We start from the raw sequence: 11813 nt of genomic DNA, 5'->3' as shown, positions 1-11813 counted from the left end.
AACTGGCTTCTAAACAATAGAATTTTTTCCATGGTTGTGGAGGGTGGAAAGTTCATAGTCAAGGCACAGCACATTTGGTGTTTGGTGAAGGCCCCCTTCTGATTCATAGAACAGTGCGATTTTGCTGTGGCCTCACATGATGAAGAGGAAAGGCAGTTCTCTGGACCCTCCTATAAGGACATTAATCAGATAAAAATTTATTTAACCATTTGAGTTAAAATAAGGGAAGTGATTGAACATGTTTTAAAAACTCTTTTCAGTAAAATTAATGGAATTGATATTTATATAATATATTCTTAGGTTTTCATTAGTTAAATCATCTAATACACATCACTTACATCGCTTTTACTATCTCTATGTTTTTAGAATTTTGTTTATTTTTTCTATGAGAGAGAGGAAGAGAGAGACAGATAAGCTGTCTCAACAGGGTCCTCACCCCACGATCTGCACCTAGCCTCAGTCAGCTGAGATCACAGGCCTGGGTGCACCTGCACACGTGGAATGCCCAGGGAGTGCCTGGAGCACAAACCAGGACCTCCCCATGGGAGTCCAGCGTCGCAGGGAATCGTGTTACTGCTGTGCCACTGTCTGGCCCCATTACCTTTATTTTTATAGCTTGAATTATTTTTTTGCATGTGATATGGGATAAAGCTGTAGTGTACAAGTTCTATACACTTTGACTTATTTCCTCCTCATTTTATCTTACTGATGTCACAATTTACAGCTTTTTATAATGTGTATTCATTAATCAGATTTTGTAATGATATTTTTAATGCTTTTATCTTTTAACCTTCTTACTTATTTTTGGTAATAGCTGACCTACATATAATTATTTTACATCTTTTTGAGGTACACTACAGTTTTTCAAAAGTATGTAAATAGTGTGTAATAATCAAATCAAGGCTATAAGCACATTTACCCACCCCTACATTCAACACCACATTATACCATACCCATTGGAAAATCACTTTATATATATATATATGAAGTATATATATATATATGTATATATCTGTGTGTATGTGTGTGTGTGTATATATATATATATATCCTTTTTTACTGAGGTACATTACTGTGATACACAGTTCCAAAACCCATTCCACTTCTTTACATGCACTCTTGTATTTTTCATCTGATTTCTCCACATTCCTCCTGTTAGTCTAACATCTAATATCTACTATTATTCTCTCCGTGTATGCTATGAAGTCCTTTAGCTTTCACTAATGAATGAGGACACCAGTTACTTATTAAGTAGGGACATACAGTATTTGTCTTTCATAGTCCAACTTATTTCCCTTAGCATTATGTCTTCTAAGAAAAATATAGAATGCTTTATGAATTTATGTGTCTTCCTTGTTCAGGGTCAATCTTAATATTCTCTGTATCATTTCTGTTTTAGTATATGGACAGTCAAAGTGAGTGCTACCTTTAACTTTTTTCCCCTTGACTTTTTAAAATTTTATTTTTATTTATCTTTAATCACTGTACATTGTTATAGCATACAAAATGTTTTTTCCCAGCATGAATATGGTGTATATTAGTCAAGTTATGGATATTACTATGTACATTATCATCAACACATGCTTTTTTCATTTTTGTGTCTGTTAAATGTTTTTTTTTTTCTCCCTGTTCCCCTTCCTCCCACCACCTATGACCCATCCACTCCTGTAGTGTCTCTAGTACCCACAGTTGCTCTGTCTGCTATTATATCTTGCAGTCTTTCAGTTTCTGCTACAAAGTGTTGACATTTGGTATATATTAAGCAGGGACATACAATCCTTGTCTTTTACAGTCTGATTTGCTTTGCTTCGCATTAAATCTCCCATATTCATCCACTTTGTATCAAGTGTCTCATTGTTTTCACGGCTGAATATTATTCCATAGTGTATATGTGCCACTTTGTTTTCAATCCACTCATCTATTCTTGGACATTTGGGTTGACTCCATGTCTTAAAAATTCTGTAGCAATTATTTCTTTAAATAAACTTCTTACTCTCTTTTTCTTGTATACCCATAACACACACATTGATTCTTTGATGTATCCCATAGTAATGTAGATGTTGTTCACATTTTTTAAATTCTTTCTTCTTTTTTTAACCTCTGAATAGATCATTTCAAAAGATTTGTCTTTAGGAGTCAGAGTTTTGTTGTTTTTTCCCTTCTGCTTAAGCATGCTATTAAAGCTCTTTGTTGTATTTTCTGATTCATTCATTGTGTTCTTCAATTCCACAATTTCTGTTTCATTCTTTTTTTTTTAAGGACTTTTATTTCTTTGCTGAATTTCTCATTCTGTGATGTGTTGTTTCCTGAGTTTTTTAAACTGCGTGTCCTTTTTTGGTAAATTACTATGCCTTCTTAAAAATAATTATTTCGGATATTTTTTTAGGAGATATTTTTCCTATAGGGTATGTGTGCTCACAGGAGAGATGGAGAAATCACCCCCTAGGGAGAAGGGTCGTGCCTCAGTCACTTCTCCATTTTCCTCTCTGGTTCTTGGCTATGCACGTATACACACCCAGTGTGAGATTTAAGCCTCCAGGTCCGAAACTTGAACCACAGTCTACTACATGTTAGTATAGAGACATAACCATTATGCCATCTGCTGGTCCCAACTTCTGATTTTTTTTAAAAAATCAGGTATCAGATCTCCATTTCTTCAAAGTTAGTTAATGGAATATTATTGTGCTCCTTTGGTAGTTTCCTGCTTTCTTGTGTTTCTACTTTCCTTGTATTTATGTCTGTGCACTTGGGAGAGCAGTCACCTCTTCCATCTTTTATGAATGGGATTCAATAAGAAGATTTCACCTGTGGGTGGCTGTGAGAGCACATGCTGGTGGGGGTACAGCATCTTGGCGCCAGGTGGAGTGCAGTGGTGTATTCTCCATTCAACTCCATTGACCAAGGTCAATATCAGCAAAGACTACAGTGATCCTTGACAGCCATAGCTGTGGGTGTCTTTAGTGACGTTAGTGGCAAGGGCTATAGAGGTCCCCATTGGTGAAGGTTGCTAAGAGTCCCTCTTCCTTTATCTCTATGGGGGGATATTTTAGTCAAGAGTATCCCTCTTGTTAGTACATCTGGTGTATGTTTGTAGATCATCCATAAAGGTGGGAGTGTTTGACTTGGTCCCAAGGAGATAAGACACAGCAGTGGCAAAGATTTAGCAATGAGAGGCTGCAACAGAGTCCTACTCCTTGGGAGAAGGGTCCAGTACTAGTGTGACTCTGGGAATTGCAAGTTGCAATTGTAACTCTGGCTTTAGGCAGTGGGATGTACAACAATGGCAGCATGGAGGCAGCGTGACAGACAGACTACAGTGGGCAGAGTGCAGAGCAGTGGCAGAGCAGCACTTTCACATAAAATTGCTACTTGGATCCTTTGTTGGCTCTTCAAGTGTGCTCAAAGTGGTCTTTTAAAATAATGTTTTTAACATTTCTTGCAGCAAGTTATCCTAAAAAAAGGTTTAAATGCTGCTATTTTATATGAGTCTGATACCTTTATCTTTATTTCTAGTTTTATCTTCTTTCATACCATCTTTAAAATATGATGAAATAAAAATCATTTGACATAGGAATGCATAGAGAACATCTTCGTGTAATAGAAACTGAAATAAATATGAGTACATATATGTGTGTATGTGTGCATGTATACATATGGATGTATATACAAACTTATACACACATATGTATTCATAAAGGATGACATTAAAAAGTTCATGGAAAAGAAAAATGATTAGCTTGAGTGCAAAAAATTTCAGTTCATGCATTTTTTCATAAAATGCTTTTCTTTAAACCCTTTTAAGAAGGCCTTTTGTATATCTTTGAGTAAAAGAAGAGGACTTTGAATGTTCCTAACACACAATAACAGCAAATGGTTGAGATGGTGGATGTGCTAATTGCTCTGATTTAATCATTACACATTGTATTTTTGTACTCAAAAATCACACTGTACTTCTCTTATTATAGATCGATAATAATAATAATAATAACAATAATTCAGTCTTAAATCCATGACTTTAGCACATTTCTTCATTTATTTGGTCTTTTTCCACTTTTTTCTCAATGTTTTGGAGTTTTGTTTATAGAACTCATGTACCTATTAAGGGTCTTCAAAAAGTGTGTGGGAAATGCAGATGATGAAAAAAAAAAAAACCCTATGGATGGATTTAAAAATTTTTGCATCAAAATAAGTTTTAATTATATTTTCCACAAACTTTTTGAAGTTCTCTCATATACATATACATGCATGTATATATGTATGTATATATTTATAAACATATATACATATTGTAGACATATATGCTAGATACAATTTGTGTGTGTGTTTCCTTATTTTAAATTTTAAAATGGTAAAATATAACAAGAAAAAGAATGGCTTACTTAGAGGTAATTATTATCTTGGACAATAATTTTCTCTTCATTTGACAACTGCCATTAAAATACTTCAAATTCATCTTGAGATGTCACATAGTTTATATCTGTGACTAACATATAATCTGCTTCTCCTGAAAGAAAATAAAAGAATCACTACATAATCTAATATTAACTTCATAATCGACTCAATAGGAGGAGATGTGAAGATTGGCAATTCGGGATGTCATTGTTATAAAGTTTGATTACTCATCTAGACCCCCTATAGTTATATTTCAGTATTGAATGTTAAAAAATAATTTTGATCTCAGTTGTGATCACAATGAACCTGTAAAACTATTTTACAAAGTTTTAAATCAATTTCAACAAAAATTACTTGCTCACAAATATACATATGAGACAATCATCAATGGAGTTTTAGTAGAAACAAAACTGTGTGTGTGTGTGTGTCTGTGTGTGTGTGTGCGTGCGTTAATCTATTAGAAGATTTAGTCTGGTCTCCCTGACATAAGGGTGATAGGTTCCTATCTGTTAGTCTAATTAACACCTTTAATCTTTTTGAATGGTTAGACAGTCTCTCTTTAGTTTTGAGGCATGTTAGAGATAAAAGCACAGGAGGCTGGAAGTTAATCCTTCCTGTACTTTATTTCTTAATTTCTGCTACAGGGATTCCCTTTCCATGTGTCTATTTATTCAGAAATCCTGAAATTATGTTTTGAGTAAAAGACAACAGATAGTTGGAATCTAAGAATCATTCAGTATTACTCAGATTACAGGAGCTGTAATTAATAACTGCTAAATGAACACAACTCAAATTCATATACATCTACATTATTATTATGCCTAAGAAATCATTCATTTTAATGCCTTTAGAGTAGATATTGGACCCAAATAGCAACATTCTTAGAATTATTCTAGAAAAATGGTAAGAAAAGGGTGAAAAACAGTACCAGACTTAAACAAGAATGTTACAGATAAATACTAGTTTAATGATAATGATTTATTTTTTTCTAAAATGAAAACTAATACCTATTTTATGGTATTTATAGTAAAAATGTAATAACTAAAATTGGGCATTTAATAAGTTATAGAGATTTGACTTTTCATTGTACACTTAGCATTTTTTCACATTTTAATCTATTTTCCATGAGTTAAAATATTTTTACCATTTGCTGTAGTAAGTACTCTTGAAATATGTTAACGCAATTTTCTTTTTAGAATTTCAGAAAATATTCTAAGGAGATTTTATTTATAAAAATTGATTCATCAGGGCCAGCAGGTGGTATGGTGGTTAAGGCATTGGACTCCCACATGGCCAACCGTGGTTTGAGTCCTTGACCTGGTGGCTTGCTTTCTCACCTTTTCTCTCTGGTTAAATTAGAAAATAATGATAATAAGTAAAATTAAATAAAATGATTCTTTAAATAATTGATTCATCTTCAGAATTCTCAATTGGAAATTTTAAGCAAACTATGAGAGGACTTAAGAAGTTTCTGGATGGGAACCAGCAGTTAGCGTAATGGCTATGTCACTGGACTCCCACGTAGTCGACCGCGGTTCGCGTCCTGGACCCAATGGCTTAAAACTCAAGCCGGGTGCGTGTGCGTGCGTGCCCAAGAGTAGAATGGAGGAGAAAGGATTGCGGCGTGACCATCCCCCCAGGGGGTGATTTCTCGCTTTCTGTCTCTATGTCTCTGTCTGTCTGGTGAGCGCATGCACCCTATAGCAAAAACCCCTCCAAAAAAAAAAAAAATTAAAAAAGAAAAAAAGAAGTTTCTGGAAAAAAATGGAATTGAAGTATGAGTTTATTTTGATGCAATCTATATTTATATTCCATGCATAGTCTTTTATAATTTGTATTTTTCATAAAGTTTTAAAAATCTTTTGTAAATATTTGAAAGTATTTTGAAACCAAATGGAACCACTACAAGAGATTTATGACTGGAGACTTTACCTCAGACAAATATATAAGACCAGCTTCAACCAATTTTACTGTTTTTCAGAATGGTAACTAAAGAAAAACTCTTCAAAATGAGCTTACTTTGTTTTGAAAAATAGAGCTTGTATTCATAGAGTAGATTATCAATGCCCTTATTAGTCTATTCACCTTCTGGCATACCAGTTATACAGGTATTTGGATGTTTAATGGCATCTAGTATTCCTCGTACATAATTCTCATTTTTTGACTATTTTCTCAGTCTTTGTGGTGAATTTTTCTAGAGCAGAGATTCTGTCTTTTACATCTCAAATTCAACCTGCATGATCGAATCTGCTTTTAATACTTTCAAGGGAGGCTTTGATTTCCTGCATTACAGCCTTCATCTCTAACAGTTTCGTTTGATTCTTTTTTATGGTGTGTATTTCCTCTTTCAGAATAGAACTTGAATATTCTAAAGTTGGGGCCAGCTGGTGGTGTAGTGGTTACATCACTGGATTTCCACGTGGCTGACTGTGGATTGATTCGCAAACCTGGTGGCTTTAAACTTTCACTAGGTATGTGTGCATGAATGTCCAAAATCTCAACAGGATCATGGAAAATGGAATTTCTCACTTCTGTCTCTCTGGAGAGCACATGCACCCTATAGAAAAACTCTGTCTCTCTCTAAAAAACAAACAAACAAAAAGACAGAAAGGAAAAATAGAAACTGAGTATTCTCAAGTTGGAGGCCAATGGTGGCATAGTGGTCAAGGCACCAGATTCTGATGTGGTCGACCATGGTTCAAGTATTGGGCCTGGTGACTTTAAACACTCTAGTTGCATGTGTATGTGTGGGTGCCCAAAATCGCAAGAGGAGAATGGAAGATAAGGGATTGTAGTGTGGCCATCTGCCCTGGGCGGGGGGGTAATTTCTTGCTCTCTGTCTTTCTGTTACACTCTGCCTCTCTGGTGAGCAAGAGTGCCCTATAATAAATATCTCTCAAAAAATATCTCCAGTTGGAAATTACTTAAAGTAAAATTGCCGTAGAGTGTATATGCTCACCTGGGGAGAAAGAGAGAGAGAACATACCCCCAGGCATGTCATTTCACACTCTCTGCAATTCTTGCTTCTCCATTTCTCCCTCTTTTTGGGATTTTGGCCATATATGTGCTGCACCTTCCATTCCATATAATTCTCTAACCACAAGGTCTGAGACCTGAGCTACATAGTCAGCCATGTGAGATTCAGCCACCTTGTCCACCATGCCACCAACTGGCCTGAAAATGACTTTTAAAATAAACATACCTGTATTACACACACACACACACACACACACACACACATGCACATGTGCTCTTAAGATTTATAAATAACTTTTGGTAGAAAAACTCAGGTCAAAAAAGTGCCAATCAAACATTTAAATATGGGACAACTCTCTGGAAGAAAATACAAATTAAAGCAAAATAGAATACAAAATAGATACAAAATAGAATTCTCTATTTTGAGATTTAAAAATAAATAAGAGTTTAAGTTTAGGTATGAAACACACTTGCAAAGGAAACTGCAAAGAGTCTTCACAAAGTTAGTACATACTGAATATTATGAAAATTATGCACAGATTCTCTGAGAGTTTTGAGTATGCGATCGCACACACACACACACACACACACACACACACATGCACATGCACATGTGCTCTTAAGATTTATAAATAACTTTTGGTAGAAAAACTCAGGTCAAAAAAGTGCCAATCAAACATTTAAATATGGGACAACTCTCTGGAAGAAAATACAAATTAAAGCAAAATAGAATACAAAATAGATACAAAATAGAATTCTCTATTTTGAGATTTAAAAATAAATAAGAGTTTAAGTTTAGGTATGAAACACACTTGCAAAGGAAACTGCAAAGAGTCTTCACAAAGTTAGTACATACTGAATATTATGAAAATTATGCACAGATTTAAAAATGTTTCCCACCAAAATAAAATTGTTCTTTAATTCCATTTTTCCATGAACGTTTTAAAGTCCTCACATATTCTACTCTGCTGTACCTTTACTTCCTGCTATGAGTGATGCTACCATTCTGTACATGTAAGTGTAAGCTGAAAACATATTGGTCTAAAAGAGATTTCTTTTTCTTACCAAAATATTGTCTTCAGAGATTTGTGAGGAAAGCGAACAATAAGGTATAATGTGAGTCTAGTGAATGAATGTGACTGTTACCCTCTCTGTTTCTTTATAAACCTAACTTCCCCAATAGAAATTAGTTATTATTTATTCCCTCTTTTCTTTATGTAGTTTTCTGACTATGCAAGTTTTATGTGCCGTTGTAGATCTGTAATGTATACACTGTATTGTGTTCTGCCCTTCTTCCTCTCCTGCCATTCCACTTACTAATGACATGCCATTGACCAGCTTGAATAACTGTTCAACTGCACTTTTCTTAATCTGATACATAAAGACAATGTCTGCTTTAAATTTTGTGCATGAAAACCAAATATAGTATTTGGCAAGTTCCCAGGACAAAGACTGAACTCAGCAAACGTTAAGGACTTCTATTTTAGAGATTACCTATATTGTTAGTAACTTTCTAGTACACTATGTATCTAGTTGTAGTAATATTGATCTGCAAAAAACATGATCTTTTTTTTAAAACTCAGAAAATCTCATTTAACTATTACCTTTCCCAGGGAAGATTGTCTTTGTTTTTCTCTCTGTTTTGGTTTTCTTACTTTTCTATTAAGTCTCTGAATCAATGCTTTGCTGTTTTTCCAACTACTTTTTCTTATCTTTTATACCACTGGCTATGGAAACTACAGTAAATTCATCTGCAGTAGAAGTCATGGCAGATCATGCTAGAGGTATATGAAGAGATGAGAAGTGCAGTTGGATGTGTTTCGTGATGTGGTCCGCTCACAGAATAAGAATAGAATAAGCCTCTGCTCCCAATCCTCACTGTCCTGTAATGAGTCATAAACCTAGTTCCTGCCTTGATTTCCTTTCAGACATGTGCTTTCAGGCTGTCTTTGTGGGCTTGTGACCAATGTGGTTGCTATCACTAAAAGTCCCCACTCTTGGGGTTTCGTACTTCTGCCCTTCAGTCTTGATATTTTAAGGATTAAATCTTTGAATCTGTGTTTTATAATGAGATTGGAAGATGGAGTGTGCATCAGGAAGTTGGAACCTGGTTCCCAAGTGGCCCACCTGCTTGGAATGGTTCTTGGTCCAATTCCCAGCGCCCTGTTTGCTGCTCTAGACCAGACATCGTCCCCTTTGTGCCCCTGCTCCATAACTTCTGAGGCTCTCTGCCTGAGGCATAGAGTTGTGATCTTCATTAGTCTTCTCCCTTTGGACTTCCACAATGTCTCAGGAAAGGACATAATTTGGATTGAGGTCAAAAGCACATGCCTAGTTCTGTCTCAGGGAGGAGAAATTGTGGCAACAATGTATTCACTCAGCAAAGGTGGTCCTGAACCACTCCTGACTCCACCTCATTGAGCAACACAGTGTGTCCAGGCACTGAAGTTCCAATCTCTTGGTGGAATACCTGCCTACGGTGTGTTGGCTGGTGGCCATGGTAAGGGGAAATTGACTTCTCATGTCCAGCACATATGTCAGATAGTCAGCGGGAAGGGCTCTGGGCAAGATTGAACTGTTTCTGAGTCACAGGTGGAGTTTCTGGGCACTTGTGAGGGTCTACATTTACTGAGTGACTATTCCTATGCCAAGCAAGTGTGAACTTAAATAGAAAATAAAATACACCATGACAGGTCAAGCGAAAGACCCAAGGGAAGAAATATTTTATATTTTAATACTCTTAATGGCACTTTCAACCTGCTTTCTGAATAAGAGGTCCTACGTTTTTGTTTTCTACTCAATCTCTCCTCCCTGCAATAATGTAATAGGCCCTTCCTATTCACCTGTTCCCTGAACCTCTTGCATTAGCCACCAAAGGCTGAATTCACTTTTGCTCCTTTCTGTCCTTTACTTCTCTTTCAATCCTTCTGGCTATTTTGAATCCTGTCCAGATGGCATTGATCTGATAATGGTAATGGCCATTATATCATGATCCTGGGACTTCTGGGGTGAGTCCTAGACCTGTGTCCTCCCATGCCCTAAGGTGTTTGAGCTTTGTTTCCTAAGAAGTAGTGTCTTGAGTCAAATGTTAACTCTAAATTTTATAGTACTATGGCTAAGAGTTCTCTATAATGATATTCAATTATTTGCACATATCCCTAAAATTGGTCTTTTTCTATTATTCCTTTTTCTTTCTTTCTTTTTTTGGAGAGATTTTCACTATAGAGTACATGTACTCACTGGAGAGACAGAGACAGAGAGACAGAAAGTGAAAAATCATCCCCCAAGAGGGATGGTCATGCTGCAATCCCTTCTCCTCCATTCTCCTCTTGAGATCTTAGGTATGCATGCACATGTGCATGGTGTGAGTTTTAAGCCGCTGAGTCCAGGACTCGAACTGTGGTCAACTATGTGTCCAGTGACATAACCATTATGCCATCTTCTGGTCCCTTATTCTATTACTTCTTTGTTTTTTTGTTTGTTTGCTTTTTTTGTTTTTGGTTTTTTGGAGTTTTTTTTCTTGCTATAGGGCATGTGCGCTTGCCAGAAAGACAGAGAGAGACAAAGAGACGGGAAGCGAGAAATCAATCCCTCGGGAGGATGGCCATGCCGCAATCCATTCTCCTCCATTCTCCTCTTGGGATCTTGGGCACGCACACACATGTGCCTGGAGTGAGTTTAAGTTACCAGGTCTGGGACTCGAACTGCGGTCGACTACATGGCAGTCCAGAGACATAGCCATTACACTAACTGCTGTTCTCTCTATTACTTCTTAATATTTGCAAATTTTTATTCATTTAGTCAACATTTCTTTATTGCTTACTAAATATATGTTCACTGCTAGGTTATGAGGACATATTTATTCATTTGACAGTTATTGAATATTACTAGGTGCTGGATTCTAATCTAGAGACTAGAGATTAGTGGTAAATAAGAGAACTGAGCTCTGCTCTCATGCGATTTATGTTTTAGCTAGAAAGGGAGCAGTAGGCAGACAGTAAACAAATAAACATATTATGTTCAACTTTTGTAAAGTTTAGCAATATTTATAGGTACCTGAGATTATCTGAATTTTAAGATTATGTGTATGAAACAATACATTTCTCCTAACACACCAAAGAAATCAGGTCTTTTTAATTACTGGATGGTGTGGATTGTTTCTTCTTGCATAATTATTTTCTTCTGTGTATCCTGTGTTATCAATAGCCAGTGGAAATTGAAGAATAGATATAATTAATAAGTCCCAATTGCCTGATGCATCTATATTAGGAAGAAGGAAAGTCCTTGCTGCAAATAATTCAAGCTGTTATTAATAATTCAAGGAAATATATATAAGGGCCAAACTAGCGGTAGAGAATCAGAACTATCATTTGGTTCCAGAGTGATATGAAGGTAGAAGACAGAGTGGGGCATTGTCATTAGTGATTTATTATGAAGATGGCCGA

At 35.9% G+C, this 11813-nt stretch overlaps 1 non-coding gene across 1 annotated transcript; it reads right to left on the bottom strand.

Annotated features, from left to right (window-relative positions):
* Positions 1-1316: 1316 nt before the first annotated feature.
* LOC114008102 (U6 spliceosomal RNA) lies at positions 1317-1423 on the bottom strand. The gene has a single exon (XR_003549667.1). It is a non-coding gene; the product is annotated as a U6 spliceosomal RNA (small nuclear RNA).
* Positions 1424-11813: the final 10390 nt, after the last annotated feature.

This window comes from Tupaia chinensis, unplaced genomic scaffold (genome assembly GCF_000334495.1).
Source record: "Tupaia chinensis unplaced genomic scaffold, TupChi_1.0 Scaffold000288_1, whole genome shotgun sequence".
In the NCBI taxonomy this organism is placed as follows: Eukaryota; Metazoa; Chordata; class Mammalia; order Scandentia; family Tupaiidae; genus Tupaia; species Tupaia belangeri.
The sequence above is the reverse complement of the archived record's forward strand: the minus strand, read 5'-3'. Positions and strand labels throughout refer to the sequence as shown.